This window comes from Aedes albopictus, chromosome 3, assembly GCF_035046485.1.
Source record: "Aedes albopictus strain Foshan chromosome 3, AalbF5, whole genome shotgun sequence".
Taxonomy (NCBI): domain Eukaryota; kingdom Metazoa; phylum Arthropoda; class Insecta; order Diptera; family Culicidae; genus Aedes; species Aedes albopictus.
In genome coordinates this window covers 190,301,210-190,329,162 of record NC_085138.1, presented here as the reverse complement: position 1 = coordinate 190,329,162, position 27,953 = coordinate 190,301,210, and the positions used below count along the sequence as shown (strand labels likewise).

The 27,953-nt window shown below is 40.2% G+C and overlaps 1 protein-coding gene and 1 pseudogene across 1 annotated transcript in view; both read left to right on the top strand.

Moving 5' to 3' along the window:
- LOC109429125 (neural/ectodermal development factor IMP-L2) overlaps positions 1 to 27,953 on the top strand; it is a 132,287-nt gene that overhangs the window by 81,696 nt on the left and 22,638 nt on the right. The gene's annotated exons all lie outside the window — the stretch shown is intronic.
- Positions 6,373 to 27,953, top strand: part of LOC115267304 (zinc finger RNA-binding protein-like) — a 28,620-nt pseudogene continuing 7,039 nt past the window's right edge.

The following is a 27,953-nucleotide window of genomic DNA, read 5'->3' as shown; positions in this document are numbered from 1 at the left end:
AACACTGTTCGACAAAAAAAAACTTTTGCCGTGATCAGAGACCCCATTAGTAGGGCATAAAAGCGCATGGAAAATGTAGAAAAATGCCATTTTCAAATCTATTGGAGCACCCCTTGAAACTTTTTGAGATGAGTTTGAATTTTATTCATTTTTGAAGGTTCGACAAGAGCATTAGGAATCATCATAAACACATTTGAAATACAATATCTTTGAAATGCAGTTTTGTGCACCACTGAAATTTTCACAGATCTGAGAAGCAACTTTGATAAATAACTAGTCTAAATTTCTACCTATTACGGCATTCCGTTTCATTGATACATATCCGGGAAGAATCACATATGATTTATATAATACAAATCCTTGAAGTTTTCTCTTAATTCAATCACAAAAAGCAGCCCCTATCCTTATCTAATCATAACAAAATAATTATTTTACTTTGATTTGACTTCGAAATGCTACACTTATGATCTAAATAATTGAATTCAAATTTTCGAGAAGAAAATCCGGTCGATTTTTCGAATTACTAACGTGGTAAGCCTGTGCAAAAATGAAAATAAAATCTAATTCATTTATATTTTGCGATCAGTACAAAAAAACGTTTCCAGTGTTTTCGTGGGTTGTCTATATTCACTTAATGTTTCGAAGAACGTCCTAGCCATACCAAGGTGGTAAAATTGATAATTTTATTGAATAAAACAAACCTATTTCAATACAATAAATTGAAGCTGGCATTGCGCAGAAAACATGGTTTAAGTTCACTACTGTTCAAAACCATACAACCCTGAAAAAATGCAAGCCAAAAATGAGAACATTCTTCATTTACTATTAGTAATCGTTGTTTTCATCACATTTTAGTAAATTTCACAATACAGAATGTGTATGTTGGGGCATTACCATTGAAGACACTTTTATGAAATTAATTGAATTTGTCATGTAGTAAACTATTTCCAATCTTAATTTCAAGCTCAATAGTGTCCTCCACGATTGTAAATTTGCTTTATAAGTTCCAGCGGCACAGAGTCTGGAACCATTTGGGCAGGATCACCTATTTTGGGCACTTGTGTCTATGACTAAGTCAATTTAGAACTGATTGACTTGATTTTTCAGGCACGATCAGATACGCATAGTATCTAGCTATGTGCACTAGAGTGGATCATCGTTCATATGGAAACATGAAAAATTCAATGGTATCCCATCAGATCAAAGCTTTTTTAATCCCATTTCAGGACCCAAATAAGTGTGCAAAATTTGGGCAAGATCGGTTGTGTCTACGTTTTGGGCATCGCGTTTTTGAAGTTTGTATGGGGTTTTACATGGGAAAACACACTTTTTGGCATTTCTCTCATAACAAGCTCGAATTTTTCTAAAACCATGTAACCGATAAAAGAAAAACATAGCCTAGGGTGTCCTGAAAAGCTTTGTCGAAGACCGTGAAGTGATCTGATGCTTATGAAAAAAGTTATAGCGTTGACATAGCTTGGCGAAACAGCATGATTTTGTTGCTATTGTTATTCCTTTACATGTTCAAACATAAACACATGCATGCGGTTCGTTGGTTATAACTATTTTCATAAGCATCGGGTTGCATTGCGGTCTTCAACAAAGTTTTTCAGAAAATCCTAGGCTATCATTTTACAGTATCGGTTGAAAAGTTTCAGACAAACTTTTCCAACTTATGACAAAAATGCAAAAAAGTATGTTTTTCCATACAAATTTCAATTGCAATGCGCAAAGTGTAGACGCAACCGATCGTGCTCAAATTTTGCACAGCACTCAGGACCCGAAACGGAACCAAAAAAGCTTTGATCTGAGAAAACGGTTCCGATGACCCACGCTAATGTGCACCAATTCAAGTCAATCGGTTTGGAATTGACTGAGGTATAACAGCAAGTGCCCAAAATAGGTGCTCCTGCCTAAATGGTCCTAGACCCTATTTGTTAATATAGTGTTAAATATTACCTATCCAGAAGCGCTAAGGCGAGTTAATATAATTTATTTCCCAATAGTCCAAATTATTTTCAATGCAGAGGTCGTTGGAATTTGAATATATTTTCCGCATCGTATTTAAATTTTTAAGAACATGGAACTGATATCCACCAGGTCAAGCAATCTGGAACGGTTACATAGGTACACACCAAATCATTGAAAAGCATTCTCATCCATATGCGATAGGGTATGTGTTCCATCATTAATCTCACCCTCCCATTTTCATCCCATTCGAAAACAAGCGATTACGACACCGTTTGACTCCGTTCTTTTTGTTTTCATGGGTGCTCACTTCTAACAAAAAATACAAAAATAAGAAACACAACAAACAGCGCTTCAATCCTTTGTTTTTCGTTTTTCGGATGAAAATGGGAGCCACATGCTTAACAAGGGAACCAATACCCTATATGGATATTTAAATTTGGGCACGACTCGAAATTCGATCAAAACAAAATACTTCCTTGAATAAAGTGGACGAAGTGTATTTTGCCTGAATTGTGATCCTAATCCATCGCATTCAAAATAGCAGCTTATTGGTTTTTAAACATGATTATGAAAGTAATATTTGATGTCAAATGTTACAATAAACTTTGTTCATTTTCAAAAGCGACAAAAAAGTTTTTGAAAACTGCAATAACAACATTAAATTTATTTGGAAAAGTTTTTCCTTAAAACTCTCATGCTGACCTCAATAAATTAATCTAACTTTCTTCCTGTGGATCCTATGTAATCATATCCTAAAATTTCTCGTATAGCTTTCCAGAATCATACTTAGTTAAACCAGATGTTTGAAACACAATTTTCATCTTCTTCAGTCAGAGACTGAAAAATACAACACTAGAAAACGGACGTCACATCTAGTGACCTAGTGGAGAACTTGTAAAGAAACGTTTTCTCCTACTAGAGCGGAAATCCATCCAATATTCCGAGGCGTTAGAAGTATCCGAAAGACTGCCGCTGCACGGCATTAACGCATAGAAGTCTTTTTAAATGGATATGAATATGGGCGTGCTTTATAGGATTAGATTAAAAAAAAAACCCAAAAGATTTTCACTATATAAGTCAGAGTTAAGCCTTCGCGGATATGTATCAATGAAACGGAATGCCGTAATAGGTGGAAATTTAGACTAGTTATTTATCAAAGTTGCTTCTCAGATCTGTGAAAATTTCAGCGGTGCACAAAACTGCATTTCAAAGATATTGTATTTCAAATGTGTTTATGATGATTCCTAATGCTCTTGTCGAACCTTCAAAAATGAATAAAATTCAAACTCATCTCAAAAAGTTTCAAGGGGTGCTCCAATAGATTTGAAAATGGCATTTTTCTACATTTTCCATGCGCTTTTATGCCCTACTAATGGGGTCTCTGATCACGGCAAAAGTTTTTTTTTTGTCGAACAGTGTAATCACCGCTCGCTTCTTTGACTTTCGGTTGTTGCACTCAATGGCGAACCTATAGAACGTCGCAAAAGCTGGAAGGATACGATGAGCAGGATATGTTGTAAGAATGCCGAACAACAACCCTGCAAAGCTGGTATTCGCTAGAGATCTGGATGGTACAAGAAGACCTGGAGAACAACGTGCAAGAACGAACTGGCAAATGAGGGACGCTGCCGAAGATGGAGACCTGCAGCAACGAGCCAAGTGATGTGGAGAAGAATTGTTGATCCAGCTCTATTATAATTGCTATGTTATTCTAAATGAATGAATGAGGTGCAACGTAAGCATATTTCAGTTATCAAGCTTCGTTCCACCGAACGATCTTCCTAACAAATATTGTTGCTGTACAACGGATGAATAAACCGCTCTTAAGCTTCATTTTTTTTTTTAAATTTTAACTGAATAAGCTGTTATTCAGCTATCATTGTTACTTGGGTTTCCACGAAAAACTTCAAAATTTCAAGCTGTGCTCTCGGCATCTGGCCTACCTATCAATCCTAGATAAACGACAAATTGACGCGACACCTTTAGTCAGCTATCTTTCCTGGTAGAAATACCCGATAAATACGTCACCTCACGGCGGCGGCATGCCACCGCCCCGCCATCCTCCAAACAAATCGCTGCCATTCATGCGGTATTATGAAATCTTTTTTTACTACGCCGTCGTCTACCGTATGGTTCTGATAACATTCAGGAAAAGGCGCCACCGTAAAAATATCAGAGTGATGAATCGATTGGTATTTGATCGTTGGACGGACGGCGACGACGGTGCGACCATTCAAGCACGTGTTAATCACGCACTAGGCTTAACGTTTGGAAGTTTCCCAAATCAAGGAATGATGTATAGTGGGTTAAATTTACGATGCACGACATTCTGTGTAAATCAATCAAATGTCAAAATAATACCATTGGGAGAGCCTTCCGTGCCACAGTAGTAAGCGGGTGTTTAGAAAGCAAAACTTTGTTGAAATAGTATGGGCTCGGTTCAACGCATGGTCTAAGAAATGTTAGTGAGTTTCTTTTACATCTCGAGGCATTTAATATTCTCAAGTCTGTAACAAGAAAGGGTGAATTTGGGTATTTTCGGCAGTTTCATCCTAGGGGATTTTTGTCGGCCAAACCGCCTGAGATTTGGCCGTATGATTCAGTTTGGTTGGAAAAGTTTAAGTTCAACAGATGTTGGAAAAAAAAACCGTTGACGAAGGAAACCTAGCTGTCGAAAATAGCAGCAGTTCCCCTATATACATTTTATAACAACGCAAAAGATGATAGATCACTGCCAATAACAAATCAAGATAGATGTGACAAGCCGTCTAAAACTAGTTGATAATGTATGTAATGCTAATTGATGATCGAATGGAAAAATTTATGTGGAGACAAGCCAGTTTCCATAATCGTTCAAGGACTTGGTGATCTCATGGAATCGAACTAACCGTCTAGGGATTGACGACGCAATGCTCAATCCACTAAGCTGATCGAAGTTTTTATATCTGGATTTCAGCCGATCATCTACTCTGTAAACTCTCGAAGGATGCTGCATGGATGATCAGCTTCCGGTCAATACGGTGTCTGCAAGAATGTAGGCTTCTCAATTAGTCCTACAGAACGTAGGCGAAGTCCTACAGAAGACCAATAATTAAACCATTGTCCCGAGGTTATTTTTTTAACCATTTCTAGGATCTTCAACCAAACCAGGACGCCCCAAAAATCTCCATAGGCTAGTAGGCTGTGGCTTCGTAGCATTCTCTAGTTCCATAATAGTAGTTTACGCAACAAGGTGCAGAATGACGATTTTTACAGCACGAGTCGTACATTTATCCAACGAGGCTTGCCGAGTTGGATAATTACGACGAGTGCTGGAAAAATCGAGTTCTGCACCGAGTTGCGTACAACGTTTTTTGAAATTTCATAAATTACAATTGAGGATAGATTTCAAGAAAACTTTTCCATCAAACTGCACACTGATGTTCACAGTCATGTTTTAAAAAGTTTGATCATAGCAGGTTATACTGTGCTGTTGTCACAATTTTTCAAAACTGCGTCCAGAGAGTATCAAGAAGTTGACCAAAACTGAAAACAGTGCTGTAATGGTTCATTACGCAACGCAAATCAGTTCTGTAATGAACCATTACCGCACTGTTGATTTGGTGTGGGAAAGTAGGCCTTTTCCTGTCAGATTAGCGTAAGGAAAAACAGCCTATTACGATGAGAAATTGCAAAAAAACTATTAAGATATGGTCCTTCAAATATTAGGGTACATAAAATTGGTGTTCTTCATGAACAGAACTGGTATCGCGCAAGATTCGATTATCTCGATACCCTCGTTACTTGGTTCCGTGTCATTTGGCCGAATTCCATTTGGTCGAATGCCGTTTTGCCGACCGCCATTTTGCCGAAAGTGTCATTTGGCCGAATGCCGTTTGGCCGAAAAAGGATTGATGGACTTAAGTGAACATGCCACTGTTTCCGATATCATAAAACCCTATGATTTAAAGAAGGAAAAATCTTTGACTAAAATAGTCACAGTTTCAACGTCAACTATTTCCTTCATGGTAAACTAGAAAGAATAGCCTATGCTTAAAAGAAGGAAATATTTCTGATGATCATATTGGCGGCTAGAACGTTATCCAGGTTTTGCCCACGTCTCTACATTCTTTTGATCATAATTCGGCCAAACGACCCTTTCGGCCAAACGGCATTACTCATCCTGGTGGATCTGATGAATGACATCCAAGACATTGTCATTCTCGTGTCCACTGTGCAGCCTCACCGTCCCCGCCACTCGAAGGAAAGCAGTATCTGCGGCTCCGATCCCCGAGTAAATGTAACCCCCATATTATAAAAAACCAGCCGATTACTCTACAAATCGTACGAATTACGTAGGGGTTGGGACTGCAGCCTAACCATCTAATGGCACTACAGTGGCGTTAAGGCTTGCTGCTAAAAATGCTCGATCGAATCGAAGCGCATTCCAGCTTCCTCCAAAGCAACAACCGGAAATTCGATTCGCCGTTCGGCCAGCAAACCAGGTTGATTCCGAACCCTCAGCACCCATGTTTACAATAGTTGCTCCGTGTAAATAACACGCCTAACGCTACTGACAGGAAGTTCAATTACGGTGCACGCGATATCAATTTTGATGTCTGTGGAACAAGAAGCTTCCTTGGTTTTGAAACTACACCACCTCACTAGAACATGGCAAGGCTACTTGGGAAGCTGGCAATTCGACAGTAGTATACCTTCGTATCGAGCTATGGAAAGCGTACGACGAAGTTCGCAGTTGTAAACCAGACAGCTAAACTCGAGGCTACCTTCTCCAATCGATCCTCTTCGAGTCCATATGTTCTGGTAGTCCCGGAGTGATGAGAGGCTTGCGACAATGGTTCTGGTTTAGGAGATGGTCTTCGTACGGTGGGGAGAGAGGGGGGTTCAGAAAATGTCGATTTTAGCGTTACGTAATAAATGGATGATGCCTGAGTCATCGAGTCATTGGGTCATCGTGTAAGAAAAACCTGCGCAGGTATGTGAGTTTTTTTGTCTGTTCATGACCACGATCTTGTAGCGCATTTCAATTCCGTACCGAGCATGGTATCGAGTCTCTAGTCCAACCCGAATAAGCGGAATAAAATGTAGTTTTTGTAATGTTTGAAATCTGTCTGAGTTGGTGTATTTAGTTTACTTTCGTTTCACGGTGTTGGGTAAATTAGATTCAATGGCTACACAGTAGGGCAGTTCAAACTTTAAACATGTCAAAAATTCAAAGCTCCCATATGTTCATTACAATCCTTGGTGCAAAACAAGAGTCCTGTCAAATTTTCAGCCATTTCGGTGGTGATTTATTGGTGGCCCAAAAGCAAAATAGGATTATATGGGAATTACTATGGAGAATTTTCGAAAAAGGTTCTCCTCGTTGTAGAGCTTCATCATATGGATGAAGTCATAGGGTCAAAGCCGAATTGAATTCTTCAGACCTCAATGATGAATGTTGCCGAAGACCGCAACTCGTTTCGACTCACGAGACAGAAGTTATTAATCGATATTTATCCATGCATGCATGAACAGAAGACCACAGCTCGATCGACATGCTTGACACGCAATCATAGTATGCGTGTTACCTTCTTGCACACCTTGAAGGGCATCGTGTATGAAGATGCGCATGCGAGTGAGAATTTGTTTAATAACTTTTTACCCGATTGTCGAAATGAGTTCCGGTCTTCGGCAACATTCATCATTAAAATCTGAAGAATTCAATTTGGCGTTGACCCTTTTACTTCATCCATGTGGTAATGCTCTACAACGAGGAGAACCTTCTTCGAAAATTCTCCATAGTAATTCCCATATAAACCTATTTTGCTTTTGGGCCACCATTAAATCACCACCGAAATGACTGAAAATTTGACAGGACTCTAGTTTTGCACCAAGGATTGCAATGAACATATGGGAGCTTTGATTTTTTGACATGTTTGAAGTCTGAACTGCCCTACTACACAGTCTTTATGAATCAAAACGAGATGTTATCTGTTTCGACACTTTAGGTGGTATCTTCATCAGGGGAAAGTTAGTTTTATCGTTTTTTGCTCTGTGTGTGAACAAAAATTAAAAACTTATCATTCCCCTAAAGAAGACATCCTCAAATGTTCCGAAACGTCGGGTTAAATAACTCGTTTTGATTCATTAGGACTGCGTAGCCGTTTAATCCGATTTGCACATAATAAAGTCGATTCCCCCATGAAGGTGCCGGGCAATTCATTCCCATTATAGGTATTTTCGATTTAGATTTTTACTCAGTCCAGCATTCGCCTACTCTAACTCCAATCTGTATTTTTCATATGCTTTATTTTGTCGTTAGTTTTCCGGATTTCAACCATTCTGATCATTTGGACTTTTCTGAATGTCGCTTCTATAAACACTCTCCCTTAGGTTGTTTAATTTCCGGTTATTTAAGAACTACATACTTCCGTAGTTTTTCAGAAAAACCCTTCTAACTCGTTTTATCGTCCATGACTTGGGATAAACCTGCCTACGACAAAATAAAAACAAAAACTTTAAAAACTTTTTTTGCATTAGAAATAAATTAACAGCATATGGGTAATCTTGTATCGAACATGTCTGACAACTTCACACCCAAACTCCGGCGCGAATCCGCCATTCGTTCCGTTAGTGTAAAGCAGCAGTGACAAGTCCCACTGCCTGTCTGGAACCGGTTGATTTGATTTTTATTAAACCTGACAGAAATTATTACAGATTGCTAAAACCCTACTCAATCAAATTTAAATGTTCAACACTTACTGGTTACTGGTTGCCACCGGTTAAGTCCCGCTGGTTGTACTGTGGAGCAGTTCAAATGTATGAGATCTAAACCGCTGCTATACCATCACCAACCACCACCACCATTCTCGTATATATGATGACAAATTGGCTTCAACCCAGATCAGCAGTCAGCACTCTATTGCCTCTACTTACCTACCTACCTACCTACATCTCTAAACGAGCAACACTCTCTCGCGCGCGCCTCGATGTCTACCTGGTCCTGTTCGTTTTAACGGCTTTTTACTGTTGGCATTTGAAAGGCGTGTTGAAAAGGTGTAACTTCATTGTTTTTTTATTTTCATTTATCAAGCGTTACATTACAATTGTAATGAAACTGAACCAATAGTTCCTCGTCCACCCAAGTTGCACGCTCTCCTCCAGATATTCTTATACCGTCTGAATTTCTTGCAAACACCTGCTTTTTTAGGTTCTGTAACGAACCTCCAGGAGATCGCTGTGAATGTAGCTATCGTCTACCCTCCAGTTCGAACTCCTTATTAGGCAAGCACTACACAAACTAACGTCGATAATCAACTCCGCTCCTTTTCGACTGTAGGTACTTTTGGTACCGGCATTAGCCAGATCGACATCTAGCATAGCCAGACTTGCTAGAAGAATCGGACTCCGCTGGTTTGTAAAACGGCTTCTCCATTCCACGGCCCAGGTATTTAAGTCACCTGCTATTACCACCGGCCTTCACCCTGTCAGCACGGTCGTTACACAGTCTAGCATCTGCGTAAACTACTTCATCGACCACCGCAGAGGTGCATAACAGCTACAGAAGATAACCCCCGTCTACGATGCCCTCGTAGGTAGTAGACACCAACTCCTGGACGGAGTATCTACCCGTCGTCCATGTCGCCGCTATTTATCAGGACTCATCCCCGATCCATTTATCGTTACCGGCGGTACTCGGTGTGGTTCCGCTATGATGGCGATATCCGTCTCCCATTCAGAAATTGCCTGACAAAGCAGTTTCTGGGCTGCATCAGAGTAGTTCAGTGGCTTACTTTGCGTTATCTTCACTGCTACGGTCCTGCTGTCTAACGAGATCGTGAAGTGATGGAAGAGCTGTACCGCGCTAAGGACACACGACAGTTCTACGAGAAGCTGAACCGCTCGCGCAGAGGCTTTGTACCACAAGCCGACATGTGCCGAGATACATACATACAAACATTTATTTGTTCAACATCATTAAGACAAGACATAATCAACAATAGTACGCCACAATACTCGGTTTGTAGCTGCCGCTCTCCATCCTCGGTCGCGCCCAATGCTCGCCAGGTCACGCTCCACCTGGTCTGCCCATCGTGCTCTCTGCGCTCCAAGCCTTCTTGTGTCAACCGGATCAGTTGCAAACACCAGCTTTGCAGGGTTGTTGTCCGGCATTCTTGCAACATGCCCTGCCCACCGTATCCTTCCGGCTTTGGCCACCTTCTGGATGCTGGGTTCGCCGTAAAGTGCAGCGAGCTCGTGGTTCATCCTTCTCCGCCACACACCGTTCTCCTGCACACCGCCAAAAATCGTTCTTAGCACGCGTCGCTCGAAAACTCCGAGTGCTTGTAGGTCCTCCTCGAGCATGGTCCATGTCTCGTGCCCGTAGAGGATCACCGGTCTTATTAGCGTTTGGTACATGGTGCATTTGGTGCGTGGGTGAATCTTTTTCGACCGCAGTTTCTTCTGGAGCCCGTAGTAGGCCCGACTTCCGCTGATGATGAATATTCTCACGAGCGAGTGTGAGGTGGTCGAGAGGTGGCGGCAGTATTACGATGAGCACCTCAATGGCGACGTTGCAAGCACCGACGGTGGCGCGGTAACAGATCTAGAAGTACGTGCGCAGAACGAAAGATTACCAGCCCCTAACCTCCAAGAGATTGAGGAGGAGGTTAGCCGGTTGAAAAAATACAAAACCGCTGGAGCAGATCAACTACCAAGCGATTTACTAAAACACGGTGGAGAAGCACTGATGAGAGCACTACTGGGTCATTACCAAGATTTGGGAGGAGGAACTATTCCCGGAGGAGTGGATGGAAGGTATCGTGTGTCCCATATACAAAAAGGGCGACAAGTTGGATTGCGGGAACTATCGCGCGATCACACTACTGAGCGCTGCCTACAAGGTACTCTCTCAAATTTTATGCCGCCGTCTATCACCGATTGCAAGAGAGTTCGTGGGGCAATATCAGGCTGGATTTATGGGTGATCGCGCCACAACGGACCAGATGTTCGCCATCCACTAGGTGTTGCAGAAAAGCCGTGAATACAACGTGCTCACCTGTTCATCGATTTCAAATCGGCGTATGATACAATCGATCGAGAACAGCTATGGCAGCCCGACTAGGGGACTATAACAAAATTATATCATAATATGTTATTATGTTATACAATTTTTTTCTAACATAGGCAGTTATAATTTAGATGCAGGATGTTGTTAAAATAACAAAAATTCTAACTAAAAATCATAAGAGTTCTAACAAAAGTGTATCAGAGTTTGTTACAAATATATCAAACATATATCAAACTCTGTTCTAAGTTTTTGATAAAATATATCAAAATTATAATACAGTTTGATATTTTCAATTAGGGTAAAAATCAGATTGGGTAAAAACTGATATTTTATACTCATTTTTGGGTAATTATTTTAAGTGTGTTATTCTATTTTTAGAAAATAATAGGTCACACATAAAAAAAACTTTCTAGCTCATTATAAAACTTACAAACCCGGACGGGATTTGAACCACCTATCCTGCCATCGTAAATTTTCAGTCGCCTTTACCAATGAGGTTATCACAGCACTTGAAGTGAGGGACGAAAGAAGCTTTACTGGTTCTACGTATTGCCAGTTTCCCTATTCCCCCATCTCTTGTTTGTCAGTCGCAGGACTAAAATAGACAGAGATTTGAATGCAAGATCAAACAATGAACCTCTCTCTCTCTTACCAACAGCGCTATCGCGGTGCGCAGACATGCGCACTGAAACACTCATAACAGTGGTGGCGTTCGCATGGCCCGTCGTCGGCTATTTCCAAGGAACAAAGAGAACGACGAAAAAGTTGCTTGTCGACTATTATGATTGAGCTTCGTCATGGGGTGCATTTTGGCGGCGACAAAGATTCTTTCCGGACGGAGATGATTTTTATTTTATTTTTTGTTTTGTTCGCGCTGCAAGAACGGCGATTATACACGTACCTACGTGATCGGATGTAAAATGTTTTATTATTATTACTATTTATTAACGACACTTTACCATTATTGTGGCATTCGTGTCATAGGGGATGTAAAATGTGGCTTTGTTTTAATTGATCACAATTATATCATATGCCGATATGATTACTTCTGCAGATGCTGTTTAGTTTTATTCTGTTTTAGATTATTTTTAGTAATAAAAAAGATATTTATGACATAATGTCAAACAATATATGGTCGAATAATAATAGATCGAATGAAAAAAGTTATAATAGACAAATGCAATCATCAATTGAGCAGAATTGTCTGTATACATAGTTGACATTTTTATTGATTAGAATTATTTAGTAGGTACCACATTTGCTATCTCCACGCTCACTAACATTCATTACTTCATAATACATAGACTGTTCGGTACTTTTTTACGTTATAATTAGAAGTTAGAATAGCAGTACTGCTAAAATGACATATAAATCCAACTGTTTACTCAATTTCGAGATTAAAAAAAACTCATGTGCAGATGTATCACTTTTTGAAGCTAAAATTTTACTTAACCTATAAGAATTGAGAACCGTAGAAAAGTGATAGGATTTTGGCACCGTAACGGGACTGGGATATTGAAAGAAGGAAATAAATACTTAGATAAACATATCAATAGCTATGATGCTATATTTAACCAAAGTCAAATTGAAGCAATGAATAAAATAAAAAATACGGAAGAGTCTGATGAAATTTGTAGAAGTTGCAATGCCTTAATTTTTTACTTCATAATATGAAACAGCAGTCAATAAACTGAAGTAGGTAAACTATGTAATGGTTATATCTGCGATAAATTTTCTCCGATTTTGACAATATTGATCTCATTTAATCCAGATTTATTTTTTTATGGAGTTTCAATATTAACCCAATTTTGTCTGATTACTGTATTTTTTTCAAATCATCATAAAAATAATCTTCAAAATGTTCCTGAAAGCTTGAAATCTGAAGATTTTTTGATATGCTCAGCTAAAACTCGACAAAATGGTCACTTACACCTCTTTGCATCTGGGCCCCTCAATAAAAATATGTTCCAGAAAATTTGGACTTTTGGGAATACCGCGTAACCCAATTGTTCTATTCGCATAACCAATCAATAAAAAAAAAAGATTTCTTATTCAAACGAGTCGAAGTTCACTTAAATCGGTTCAAAGTTGAAAAAATATGAGTACTTTTCAGTTTTCGGATACGCTTCCGGCATTCTACGCAATAAAAACAAGCAAAACTGCAGCCCCTCAACAACAATAGAATGTTTTTTCATAAATATTTCAATTACATAGAATAAAGCTGCTTCCTTATAAGCATTTTTTGATCTTTTACCTGCATCCATCGGCCTTTTGCTCTACAAGCAATAAAAAAACGAATACATAATCAAATTTCTCATTTTTTTTTTGTAATATAGCTAAAAATTAAAATAGTTTCATATTCAGATATAATTATGCTATTTTTTCAACTGATCATTTTGTTCAGTAGCAAAAATAACAAAGTTATAACAGAATTTGTTCTGATTTATTTGTAACAAAACTAGTTACAAAAGATTATAATATATTTTGTTATAATTTAGTTTAAAAAAGTAATAAACAGTCCATGTCATAACAAAATTATAACATAATTTGTTAGTTATATCACATTAAGATATAATTATGATATATTCTTGTTATGTTCATCTAGTCGGGAGATTATGCACGAATACGGATTCCCGGATAAACTGATACGATTAATCAAGACGACGATGGGTCGAGTGATGTGCGTAGTTTGAGGGACACTCTCGAGTCCCTTCTCGCAGAGGGTTACGGCAAGGTGATGGTCTTTCGTGCTTGCTGTTCAACATTGCGTTAGAAGGTGTAATAAGGAGAGCGAGGATAAACACGAGTGGAACGATTTTTACGAAGTCCGTTCAGCTGCTTGGTTTCGCTGATGATATTGATATTATAGCTCGTAAATTTGAGACGATGGCGGAAACGTACATCCGACTAACGCGTGAAGCCAGACGAATCGGATTAGTCATTAATGTTTCGAAGACAAAGTACATGATGATAAAGGGCTCCAGGGAGGAATCTCCGCGCCCGCTATCCCGAATTTATATCGACGGTGATGAAATCGAGGCGGTTGAAGAATTCGTGTACTTGGGCTCACTGGTGACCGCCGACAACGACACCAGCAGAGAAATTAAGAGGCGCATTGTGGCAGGAAATCGTGCTTACCTTGGACTCCGCAGAACTCTACGATCGAATAAAGTTCGCCGTAACACGAAGTTAACTATCTACAAAACGCTGATTAGACCGGTCGTCCTCTATGGACACGAAACATGGACCCTACGTGCAGAAGACCAACGCGCCCTTAGAGTTTTCGAACGGAAGGTGTTGCTTACCATCTACGGCGGAGTGCAGATGGAAGACCGGACTTGGAGAAGGTGAATGAACCACGAGCTGCATCAGCTGCTGAGAGAACCAACCATCGTCCATATCGCGAAAATCGGGAGGCTACGGTGGGCGGGTCACGTCATCAGGATGTCGGATAGCAACCCGACTAAAATAGTTCTCGAGAGTCATCCGACCGGTACAAGAAGACGTGGTGCGCAGCGAGCTAGGCGGGTCGACCAAGTGGAGGACGATCTGCGAACCCTACGCAGAGTGCGGAACTGAAGACAAACAGCCATGGACCGAGTGGAATGGAGGCGGCTACTATGTACAGCAGAGGCCACCCCGGCCTTAGCCTGATCGGTAAGGTAAGTAAGTCAAGGGGTATTGGGAAAAAAAGTGCATTAAGAGCCCTAACGGCGGAGGCGACTCGCCAGTGTAAAAACTTGGACGAGATCACCGAAGCAGAAGAACTCGCTGCCGCACTTAAACAGCAGTGCGTGGTAGATGCACCAAGTGCATCGATCCGCCTGCCGGGCCAAGAAGATCGCCACGGTCAAGCTCTCCGTAGGGGAGGTGAACAAGGCGACTGCAGTCGGCAAGATCTGAGTAGGCTGGCCAGTGTGTCCGCTCAGCATATACAAGCCGCCAGTGGCGTGCTTCAAGTGCTTTGAGCAAGGACATAAGTCGAAGCCGACATAAGTTCTTCAGGAAGTGCGGAGTGGAGGGCCAGTGAAGTTGAACAAGGCTTCAACATCACCGCGGGAGTACCACAGTGCTCCATCATGCCACCACCGGTTTTAGCGGCGTCTTAGGGGATAGACAAAATGATTGTGACAGGCAAAATTTTCAATTTTCAAAAAATGTTCAACTAGTTGCTATAATTTTCTTCCGTGTTAAGAATTTTAAGTTAAGTCAAAGGTTTTTCGTAGCCCACTATATAAGTCATGAATGGTCAAAATTTAATTGCATTCGGTTCATTGAATCCGGAGATATAACAGCTCAAAGTTGGCTATCGGATAATTATTTTCAAGAATTTTTATAACTTCGTGGAGAATTGCCGATCTTTTCCAAATTCGAATCACTTAAACACAATAAATTGTTGAACTGACAGTAAAAATTTTAGAATATTGGATGCATTTTTTGTTGCAGCGAATTGAACATTATTTGAAATGTAAAAATTTTGCCAGTCCCGATCATTTTGTCTATCCCCTGCACTATGGTACACTTAGTGCGTTGGTGAATCTTATTAGACTGTATCTTCTTTTGGAGCTCATAGTAGGAACGACTTCCACTGATGATGCACCTTCGTATTTCATGGCTAGCATTGTTGTCAGCCGTCAGTAAGGATCCGAGGTAGACGAATTTCTCCATCACCTTGAAGGTATCCCCGTCTATCGTCACATTACTACTACACTGCCGTAATTCTGCAAAGTGACGTAAGCGCCATTCAAAATGTCGATATTTTTTGGAATATCTTCTTCTTCTTCTTCTTGGCGTAACGTCCTCACTGGGACAAAGCCTGCTTCTCAGCTTAGTGTTCAATGAGCACTTCCACAGTTTTTAACTGAGAGCTTCCTCTGCCAATGACCATTTTGCATGTGTATATCGTGTGGCAGGCACGAAGATACTCTATGCCCAAGGAAGTCAAGGAAATTTCCTTTACGAAAAGATCCTGGACCGACCGGGAATCGAACCCGTCACCCTCAGCATGGTCATGCTGAATACCCGTGCGTTTACCGCCTCGGCTATATGGGCCCTTTTTTTGGAATATATTATATATAATATCTAGTGTAAAAATAACACTGTGGTATGCCTGCTATATTAGAATGCAAGATCTAGTCGTAATCTATCATCTATGGAAACAAACTTAGAGGATGAGCAAGAGTTTTATGCATAATAACCCAAAAATGGGTCAAAACTATCAATACCGCTTACGTCACTTTGCAGAATTACGGCAGTACATAGATGGGCCCGCTCGTGTTCTGTTCCACCTGCCAGTATGTACTTTGTTTTGGACGCATTCACCTTTTGCTGCTTCGCGTTTCAGGCGGGTGTACAGTTCTGCCACCGTTCCAAATGTTCTGGCGATTATGTCCATGTCGTCCACAAATCAAACAAATTGGTCAGATTTTGTGAAAATCGTACCTCGGCTGCTGAGTCCGGCCATCGCATTACACCTTCCAGAGCGATGTTGAAGAGTAGGCTTGAGAGTCCGTCATCTTGTCGCAATCCCCGGCGAGATTTGAATAAACTGGATAGTTCATCCGAAACTCTTGTGCAGTTTTGCACACCGTCCATCGTTGTTTTAATCAATTTAGTCAGCTTCCCAGGAAAGTCGTTTTCGTCTATGATTTTCCATAGCTCTGTGCGGTCGATACTGTCGTATGCCGCTTTGAAGTCGATGAACAAGTGATGCGTTGGGACCTGGTATTCACGAAATTTCTGAAGGATTTGCCGTACGGCAAAGATCTGGTCCGTTGTCGACCGGCCGTCGATGAAGCCGGCTTAATAACTTCCCGTGAACTCATTCGTTTTAGGTGACAGACAACGGAAGATGATCTCGGTTAGCACTTTGGGAGCTGCATCCAAAATAGTTAGCGCTCTGAAGTTCTCACATTTCAAATGGTCGCCTTTCTTGTTAACCCTTATGTGGCCGACAGAGTACCCGGGAAAAAGCACGGTGTAGAAAAAGGCAAAAAAATTGTCGGACACATAACGGTTAATGGGACAGATCACCCCTTTCACTCCTCCGGTAGCTGTTCGGGCTCCCAGATCTGGACTATCAACCGGTGCCGACAGGTAGCCAACTTTTGTGGGCCCATCTTGATGAGTTTAGCTGCGATACCATACTATGTAGCTGCTTTGTTGATTTTGAGCTCGTGAATGGCATTCGTAACTTCCCTAAGCGTGAGAGTTTGCATCCTTATTCCTGCAAATTTCTACTCGCGGCACGAAGCCGTTGCGAGATGCTTTGAGCTCCTCGTAGAACTTCCGTGTTTCATGGGAACGGCACAGTTGTTCCATTTCCTCGCACTCTGCTTCTTCCAGGCGGCGCTTTTCCCCCCGAGAAATGTGGGTCCGCTGCTCTTGCTTCTGTCTGTAGCGTTCCACGTTCTGCCGGGTTTGTTGCTGCAGCATTACCATCCGTGGTATTGCACGTTGATTGATGAAGTTGAGAGATCGGCAGTTTCACGCACTGAGTTTCCAATCGCAAATTCTTTTTTTTTTTTCGTTCGGAAGCATGCCGTTGGCAACGTTGGTTATCATATATTGCTGATTTTCCATTGCAAATCTTTGGATACAGCTTTGGTACACTCCTGAACTATATCGGAAAAATACAACATACTTCAGTTTAAGTCACGTTACGTTTGCCCATAAGACACGTCCGAATCTTCGTTAGGGAAACGATCCGGAGATTTTTTTTATAGCACCTCTATGCAGTTTGCCTGCGAACAAGTCATGCTGCACTATTTCGCCGACACACAGCAGCAACTTCGGTATGGCATCTCTGTGCTTCTGTTGCCAAGCGCTCCGCCACAATCCGATAGAGGATAGAGATTGGAATCATTAGCCCGCAGCGCAAACGTACAACGATCTTGGCAATAAAACGACAAACCACACCGGCCGGGCCGGGTCGCCAGTCGTGCCTTTCCTTCTCGTGACGTCTCCGGTTTGATCATTAACAGCAGCAGCAGCAGCCGCACAGTCGAAGGCACGACTCAATTGGTCATTTTTATTGAGCGCATGATAATATACTGCACCGCAATGGACTGATTTTGCTCATTTGATTAGATGACAGGTATTCTGAAAAGAAACCGACAATGACGAGCGGGCTGCAGCTCCAAGGTTTTATGACTTAAAGATCATTGATCTACTGAAATCTTTTGGGTGGGGTGTTTTCGAAGCGAGTTTGTTTGGCTTCAGTTACATAGAATGTGTTACATTGACTGAGATCAAGTAAATCACTATTCATGATGTATCATATAGAGTATTGAATCTATCAAAAAGTACCTCAAGGAACCCACGTCATTCCACCGGAAGTGCATGTATAGCGCAAAGCAAACAGTAGTGTCTTATCTCTGTGATGAAATACTTGAAAGCTACATGATTTTCAAAATCGCTTCCAGACACCTCTATTTGAACAGCAGCAATTGAGTAACACGTGAGAGTCACGCCAAAGCTGTCGGTAGAAGAGGTACAATCAGTAGTAAGGTAAAAGCACACGACTTTTTGACTCACTACTAGTTTCTTTGCATTCTTACAATTTTACCTTAGCATTAAGTGTGGCGATCCAATATGAAAGGCAAACATTTAAGTCAGAGAATACAAACATATGTTTTTAATCATATTGGGATTGCGTCCAAGGTTTGATTTTTTGACAAAATCATCAAGATAGTTCGGGAATGATGACTCTAAAACCCTTGGTATCCTGAATGAAATAAAAAAGAAAAGGCATGAATGATTCATGTTAGAATTTAGAACCGTTAAGCCCTAGCATATATTCACTGAAATTGCAACTCATTTCCGTCATTCAAAAATTAAACGGAGGAATGCTATAAAAAGTAAAATCAGTGTCTTATCTCTGTGGTGAAATACTTCATAGAAAGATGACTTTCAAAATTATTCATACTGGGCCATACGTCTACACTACTCATTTCTGTCTTAAGGGAAGCATCTTATAATCGAATGGGTGGAAAACGTCAAAAAGTGAAAGAATGGATTTTTTTTTTCAGAAGAACAAAGAACTAACTATTTGCATACATTTCATTTTTGTTTTTTTTTTGTTTTTTGACATTTTGTTGTTTCGACGATTTAGCACATTTAAAATTTTGATCTCAATTTCCAACAATAAACCACCGTGCATAATCAAGATCAGGCACATATCGTCGGTTTCCTGCAATAGGGCACAACTCAAAATTTGTCATTTTTGAGATTTTGATTTCAAATGAGGGACCATCCATGAACCACGTGGTCATGTTAAAGGGAGGGGGGTTCAGGCAAAGACCGCGGTCCACACATTTTTTTTTTGTATGAACGAAGGACCACTCGGGGGGGTTCGGAATCTCCCAAAAAATGGCACGTGGTTTATGGACAGCCCCTGATGACAAACTATGTAAACTTTCGTCTCACAAAGACCCGTTCCGGAATTCGTTGAGAATCGCGAGTTTTTGACATTTTTACCAGTTTTCTGCATTAAGAGCACAACTCAAAATCAGTTATTTATTTAATAATCGTTAAAAAATAGTCATCCAAAATTCATGAAACAGATAGTCCCAAGTAACAATCAGCATGCCTTGAAAGTTTATTCATGTTTTATTCTAGTTTTATACGAGCATGTGAAATAGCTAGTTGTTCTATATTAGTTTGATGTGGTAGTTTTTTACTTTGCACCTTTGGCATTCCATAAAACTATCATATAACTTCTGCCAAAATATTGCCAGAACCTGGGCTTTTGGTGGCATATAAGAGCTCGAGATAACTTTCAAGTCGGTATTAATGGTTTTATTGTTAGGATTTTTAAATCGCTAAAAACTTCGATAAAATCAAAATTGTTACTAGGGAGTCCTTTAGTCCCTTCCCATGATACAACGATCGAAAATCGTTAACTTTTGTCAAATGATAAGTGAAACAAGTGAACTGGTAGCAGGTGCTTAAAGATTTCCAACCTTCAAACGCTTATTCTGAAAATTCACTTTTTTTTTTAGTTATGCCCCTATAGCAGGAAACCGACGAAACCCAATTATAACAGATTCTTATCGACTTCCTTGATTTTCTTGTTGAAGCTTTGTCACCACGAGCCCCTGGGTTTGCCTCTGCTGGGATGTCCTGTCGGATTACAACATAGCGCTTGCTTGCAGATTTCGTCTCCGCTTTTTCGTAGTAGGTAGTCGGTTCACCTCCATTTACCTGCTCGAACTTCATTTGATATATGTTTCTGACGGCATCGTCGATGGAGCTCAATATTCAAGACCCAGTTGTGAGGCCACCAGGTCCGAGACCGCAGACATCGGTTAATGAAAACTTGTAACTTCTGTGTGGTCTCTGCTGCTCTGCATTTTAGTGCAATTTCAATAGCAAATCATGTAATTATCCATCAGAACAGACGCGCCAACTCGATCAAATTATTGGGGGGGGGGGGGTGGTGTTTGCGCGCAAAGCCTGTTTTTTCGGATATTTTGCATTGGAAAATTAAAAAATCGTCAAATATTGGGAGACAAACCTATGCTTGCCCTCCCAAAGTTGGCGCCTATGCATCAGAAAGTAATGTTTTGTGCTATACTGCTCCTGAGAAGCATAAGCGTCAGACGTGTTAATGCGATTTCCATTAAACTGAAAAATGCTCAGAGTAGCTTCACGAGTCAAGACAAATGGGTACCAGCTTCGTTATCTCGCAAGTGAAGAAGTGCAAATATATTCAGACTTCTATTCTGCCGTAATTCTGCAAAGTGACGTAAGCGACATTGATAGTTTTTGCCCATTTAATGGTTATTATGCATAAAACTCTTGCTCATTCTCTAAGTTTCTTTCCATAGATGATAGATTACGACTAGATCTTGCATTCTAATACAGCAGGCATACCACAGTGTTATTTTTACACCAGATATTACATATAATATACCAAAAAATATCGACATTTTGAATGGCGCTTACGTCACTTTGCAGAATTACGGCAGTATTGTTCATAAGTAGTGCTTTGCGTTTGTGACTGCTCAGCTGCAATCCTCACTGTTTTGCATCCCTGCTCATCACCTCGTCGTACATGACAGACCATTACACCGGACCCAGGATGGGACCTTTGGGAGAGGTTATGTGTAAGCCCTTCTCATTCACCTCTGTGTCGTACACTAGTACCAGTGCTGTACTTGTACAGGTATCCGGGTATCCCCAAACACAGGAGCGCGCCCAACTGGCGCTATTAAACGCGTTCCTTACATCCAGAGTCACTACTGCACAGTAGCGAATTCCCATTCCCTTACGCTGAAGTACTGTCGGCTGTTTTTGTAACCGACAGGGTAGCGTCTACGATCGATCCTTCCGGAGGCCGAACTGGTTGCTCGAGAGACCATTTACACCATCCTAGTGCCTCAACATTCTGTTCAGGATTATCCTTTCCAGCACATTCCCCGCCGCGTCGATCAAGCATATCGACACCAACATTTCAAAAGGGCGTAACTGCTTTTGGAATCATCACCTTCTTTTAAAGCTGTGGATCATGTGTTATGATTTCCATGTTTTTCACAACAGGTACCAGATGGGAAAAACTCTCCTCTTTCCGACAACCACAGTGGTTTGAGTGTAAGGGAGGCAGTACGACCTACAGCTTTGAAAGAAGGTATTACTTCCAAATGCAGTTACGCCCTTTTGAAATGTAGGTGCCGATATTGGTTTATATGCCGACGGGTCTTATTACGAAAAATATGTTGCCCTGTTACCCTATTGGATAACCATTTCCGATGCCAGGATGACGAGGTTTCATACATTTTGGTGGTCTATCAGTCAATCCTGTAATCGTATTTTCTCCGGCAGGTTGCCTTTAGTTCGCAGCATTAGTTGCTTTCATAGCTTGTATTTTGTCTAGGAACTTCTAATCCTAAGGGGCATCCCGATTCGGGTTTCATCACTAGAGTTCTATAACTTGAAGTCTGTGCCAGGGAAAGGTTTACATCTCTAGTACTTAATCGCGGCCCGAAATGGCCTGAATGTTGGCATTCGAAATAGGATTGCGGGCCTCCATTCTGCCAGAACCCTATAAATGTGCATTAATACTAGGGGAATATTTACAAGTTAACCTTCCGTAACACGCGCGGTTGGTCACCACCGCCAGTACCACGCTAATGCTGAGTACAAAAAGCGAGATTTTTTCAACGTGTTGTACAAAATACAACAGCGCGATCGCTGGAGGGTTAAAGTACATTTAACACAAAAATAAAACTTGTAATAGTCTCCGGGTGGATTCTCCGCCTTTGGCAATAGAACCAACTCTGCCGCTTCCAAACCTCTGAGAAAACCCCCTCGTCCATGCATTTCTGCGTAGCAGATCTGACCATCTCGAACGGTGTGTGGCGGAGAAGAATGAACCACGAGCTCGCTGCACTCTAAGGTGAACCCAACATCCTGAAAGTGGCTAAAGCTGGACGGATACGGTGGGCAGGGCATGTTTCAAGAATGCCGGACAACAACCCTGCAAAGTTGGTGTTTGCTAATCATCTGGTTGGTACAAGAAGGCGTGGAGTGCAGAAAGTACGATGGGCGGATCGTGCTCCACCAGGTGGAGCGTGATCTGGTGAGCGTTAGGCGTGACCGACGTTGGTTGGAGAGCTGCAGCTGCAAATCGAGTATTATGGCAGCAAATTGTTGATTCAGTGTTATCATGAATTTGATGTCGAACTAAATAAATGAATGCATGAGTGAACCTGAGCATTTCGGAAGCTTCTGCAATAGATACTTTTAAGGTCAAGTTCGGTACTCCGTCCGGATCTGGGGCTTTACCTACGCTAAGGGACTTTGGCATCCCCGCAAGTTCCAAATCGGTGACGCCGTTGGCAGGCGCGACGCAGGTCCGCAATCGCTTAAGTCCAGTAAGCCGGTGGCCTCCGATTTCTAGAGTGGACTCGCCAAGGCAAGGTTGCATCGCACTCACGTCACCGTGAGTTGAGTAATGCGGGGCAAAAGTTCGCACCTAACAGACTCAACAAAATAACTATTAAACGAAAAGAAAATAATATCATTTTTCTTCATTAAACGAGTCCCTATCATGTTACCTTCGAAACGTTATACTACATTTTTTCGCGTTACTTTTATGCTATACAATTTTTAATACAAGTAGAGTAGAGTGGGGCAAAAGTTCGAGTGGGGTAGAAGCCTAATTCAAGTTATATCTTTTGGGTGTCAAGGTTGTTCGAAGCCTTTTTAAAAAAGAGTCTTTCACTCCAAAAAATATGAAAATTGATCAATATTTCGAAAAGTTATGACAAAATGTTGATTTTTGATCAAAAAATTGTAATATGCGATTGTCCTTCCAACGCATGGAATGGAATTGGAATGAAATCGAATTCGATATTTTATTTTGGGGCGTGACTAGGTATATTTTGAAAACATTTTAGCATGTATAAATTTTTGTAACATAGTGGGGCAAAAGTTCGAATTTTGTTTATTCTTCAATCACTTAACCTAATTTACAGCTCTATTGTCCACTAGGACACTGCGTGAGCGATTCCAATTGGCGGCTGAACTCACACTTTGTACAGCGCCTAAATGTATTCTATTCTAGTTCCACTAATTCTAATTCGAACTGGTAGCCTTTGCGCTGCTGTCACTTTTCTACCCTGTCCATGGTGCACGATGTTGCTGTGTGGCTCTTGTTCCATTTCCAGTCCGATTGGGGGTCCATTATGAGTTGCCGTTAGCCAATATCCAGGTTTCCGGGTCCGTTAGAGCATATGCTCAGAAGAGGGACAAGTGTCAGCCGCTCTCGGGGGGAAAAGCAACTGACGAAAAATTGCAAGTGCTGGGCTGCCCATAATCGCATAGTTGACGTAACCACCATTGATAATGTCAGCACTCACAAGCTAATATCTATCAAATGTACATAATTGTGACCAGTTTTATTCAATAGAGCACAAGATCTAATCACTAGCTAGACATCAACGTGAAAAAAAATCATAAACTTTTCATTAATCATTGTTAAAATTTCAAAAGTGTGCTGAAAACTACAGTGGCGCTTACGTCAACTATGCGATTATGGGCAGTGGGGCTGGGATCAAACCCATGACCATCCACTTACACGCAGAAAAATAAATTGTAAACACAATTAAATTCTAGTTCAAATCAACCGATTTTTCGGTTTACTATAGCGACAAACTGATTTCTAGTTCAAACTGAACTGTTCTATTTTTTTGATAATACAAATATTTTCATTTGTCGAAATTTTTGACAGTTTGTTAAAACAAACAGAGATATGGTATTTTCAACATGAAATAATTGATTGGTTCAAACGACTGCACTTTTGCCACTAACAAACCCGGAATGTGATTGTGTTGGTGACGGCAGCAACTGCGGCAGCTCGGAAGTCTATTTTTAGACCGTCGGTAAGCGGATGGGGAGGAGAACGACTAGAAAAAAGACAAAAAAGGCGAAACCGATCAACTTTTTGTGGATGTTGTCGTGAGTACCTGCGCGTTATCCATCACGGCCAAAGCTCCACTTGGAAGTTGGCGTGTTGGATTTGCTGCACCTTCTTCGTTGTGGCGATGATGGGGTAAGCATTTTATAGATGTGTGAGTGCTTTCGGACCATGGTAATGCTTTTTATTTTGTTGAAAGAAATGAAATTTTTGACATTATATGAAATGATGGTAATCGGTTGTTTTTATCGATAATCTCTAAATGAAAACAATAAAATATAACTTTGGAATAAGTAAATTATCAGTTTGAAAATCAACCATGCGTTTTATTGTTTTAAACAAGCGCCATTTTTCTGCGTGTATGAGGTGAATGTGTAGCCACTACGCTACGGGCCCCGGCAAGAGTTCGAGTCATGTGGCAACTTTAGGTAAAACCCTAAAACTCTGCAAAATGTACATATTATCTCTAAAAATGATGGAATCAGTGAGAAAATTCGATCAAAATTGAAAAAAAAAAAATGTTGTTTTATCTGAATTTGGCGGAAAACTACAAATTTTTGCTGAACCCTGATTTGGGTAAAATCCTGATCGAACTTTAAAGTGTATTCCAATTCCAACATCAAATATTAATTGGTTTTGGGTGTTCCAATTACCAAAGTGTCGAAATAGTGTGCTACGGTTAGCGAAACACCACAAACACTAGATTCGAACTTATGCCCCAGTGGTGGGTCAAGTGTTCGAATTAGACACCCACATACTAAAAGTGTTGTAACTCAAAACTGAAAGGACATTTGGCGTAACTTTGTTCAGCAAAATTTTAGCTCATGGATGATAGAATCATCACACGGTATTCATTTATTTATATCTGCTTCGATTTCTTGAAGTTGAGTTTTAAACTAGGGTCGAACTTTTCGCCCACCTTACTCTACTGGGGGTAAAAGTTCGCATTATGCGGGGCAAAAGTTCGCAAATTGTACAGGGTAGTTTATTGGTGTGAAGTTCATTTATTTCACATTAATTCCTTTCACTCTAGCCATGAAATCAGTTTCTTTCTGTTCATGACATTACGGCCCAACTGGAATGCGACCAAGTGCTCAGCTTTTTTATACAATGCGTTTTATGAAGACTTCCACAACTATTAACTAAGAGCTGCCCCTTCCAGCGTTACTGCAGTTTTTATAATACATTGTGGGGTAATCGTATTGTGTGCACATACAGACATACATGAAAAAATCAAATATTCAGCAAAATTATTGAACGGGACCGTAATCTAATCTTATCCCCGTCAGTATAATGATGAATTACACAAGTTTACAAAATAAAACGAAAGTCGTGAACTTCTGTCAACGACCAAAATTTTTGAAGCACAATTTAGAGCTGATTTCGAAACCGACCTTCAAAAAATTTAAAGTAGAACAGTTTTTGAGATTTAGCTCAATATCGAGTTTTGCAACTTTTCAAAATATGTAATTTACTAAAATTCAAATATATTGCGTTTTGTTCAACCAATTTTAAATCTTTTTCCATAAATTAAAAGCTGAATACAATACCATTCGGTCATCTGAATACAGGTTTTGCGTCAGATTGATGAAATTCAAGATATTGGCGAGTTTTAGGGACGATCTTCTTAAATTTTAGCAAAATTCCCTATTTTTTTTGAAGAAATGTATTTTTTTCAATAAGAAAAAACCAACCTAAAAATTGTTTCTCGACGTTTATTTGACATATCATATGTAGGCGAGTTACAGTAAAAAATTCAGCTCAATCGGAGCATTGATTACGGAGAATGAGGTGTGTGAAGTGAGCGACGTTGCTTAAAAATAGAACAAAAATCGATTTCAAATCATCAACCTTGTATGGAAAGTCGAAAAATTTTCCGCTCTACTGTAATTTTTTTCCTTCGCGTTTTCGAACTCAGGGCATGATTCTACACCAAAAATGATCATCATCTTACCGAGTTCAAAAATGCTGTAAACTAGTGTTATTACTGTGAATTTACAAGCTAAGCTATGAAAGACTCCGGTAAGGTAGATGAATATGAAAACTTCAAAACTTTACGAAAAGAACATGACGAGGATGACGGATAAAAATGTTTAAAATATTTTTTTCATTTTCTGATTTAACCCTTTCAGGACGGTTGGGTCATTTGCATCTCGCTGACGTGTTCTACAGCAGCGAGGTTGGTGAAAAAAGTCGTCCCGAAGGGGTTAAATGGGTGAACGTAATGTTTGCCTTACAATTGGCTTCTTTAGCGGTGTTGAGATAATTCCATATCCAGAATCTGCATGCAACGCTGAGCCGAAATCCAAATTTTCATGAATTTTGGTGCCCTGGAACCTATTTATAAATCAGTTCGAAGTTTGTATGGGAGCGATTTGTCGAATCACCCCTCGTCGCATTTTGTACTGGATGGAGCTGTCAAGCAGTTGGCCAGCTGTCAAAAGGTGATTTCGAAAAATCTCTTCGAAATCGATTTTAAGCACCAAAATGAAGTTCTAAAAATCTGAAAAAAATCAAAGTGGTTCAGGAAAAGGTGCTCTTTCGTATAAAATTTAAAAATCTATACATTTTTCTTAATTTAAAAACCCAATTGATCTTCTTACAAAACAAAGTTCAAACTCTCTGCCGGAACGATTTGAGGGTGCATACTACACATATTATACATATATAGTAGTTACTATACGAAATCATCAAAGATTCTGTAATTACATTGATGTACTAGATTCAGAAATTCAGTGCGAACTTTGGCCCACAGCTACTGCGAACTTTTGCCCCACTGTCGCGGTTTTAATAATGTTCTTTCTGCAAGAAGCACTAGTAGTTTATTGTTTATTTATTAATAAAGTAGTTTATTGTTTTTTTATTAATAAAGATTCTCCGACATCGAGAGGTTATGAGATTTTTCTTCTTCCTGATACATACTATAAATTTGTATTCCAAAAGGCCCAAAAATTCTATCAAAACACATAAAAACACATTTTTTTGCATAACTTAGCCACAACATAAAGAAATCGTTCCAATTTTTTGTAGGAATTTAGAGCTGGGCAGAACAAAAGTAGATTTTTTGTCGGACCTACACGGCAGCCAAATATTCAAGATGGCAGCTCAACATTCAAGATGGTGATTTCAGAATTCAAAATTTTAGTTAAAAGATATGATTTCTGGTGCCATGAAATGGTATTTGTTAAATGTATGAAAGTGCACAATACCCAAGTAACATTTTAAGTTTTGTTCGGCTCTATAAGAGATCTTCATGACTGATTTTATAAAACTTGCAATAAAACTGATTTATACATCAAAACCTCTTGATAACCTCTTTAAGAACATCTTCCGGCTAAGTGGACCACTCTCGGAGAGGTTTTGCAAAACACAACAAGAGTAGCAATAAAACTGTTTTAAAACCGAAAAGAGGTTATGATGATTGTTGTTGTTTTTTTTTTTCAACAAAAACTATGACAGCTCAAGATGCAGAGGAGCTTATTTGATGTCACGTAAAGTTCAGGAGGATAC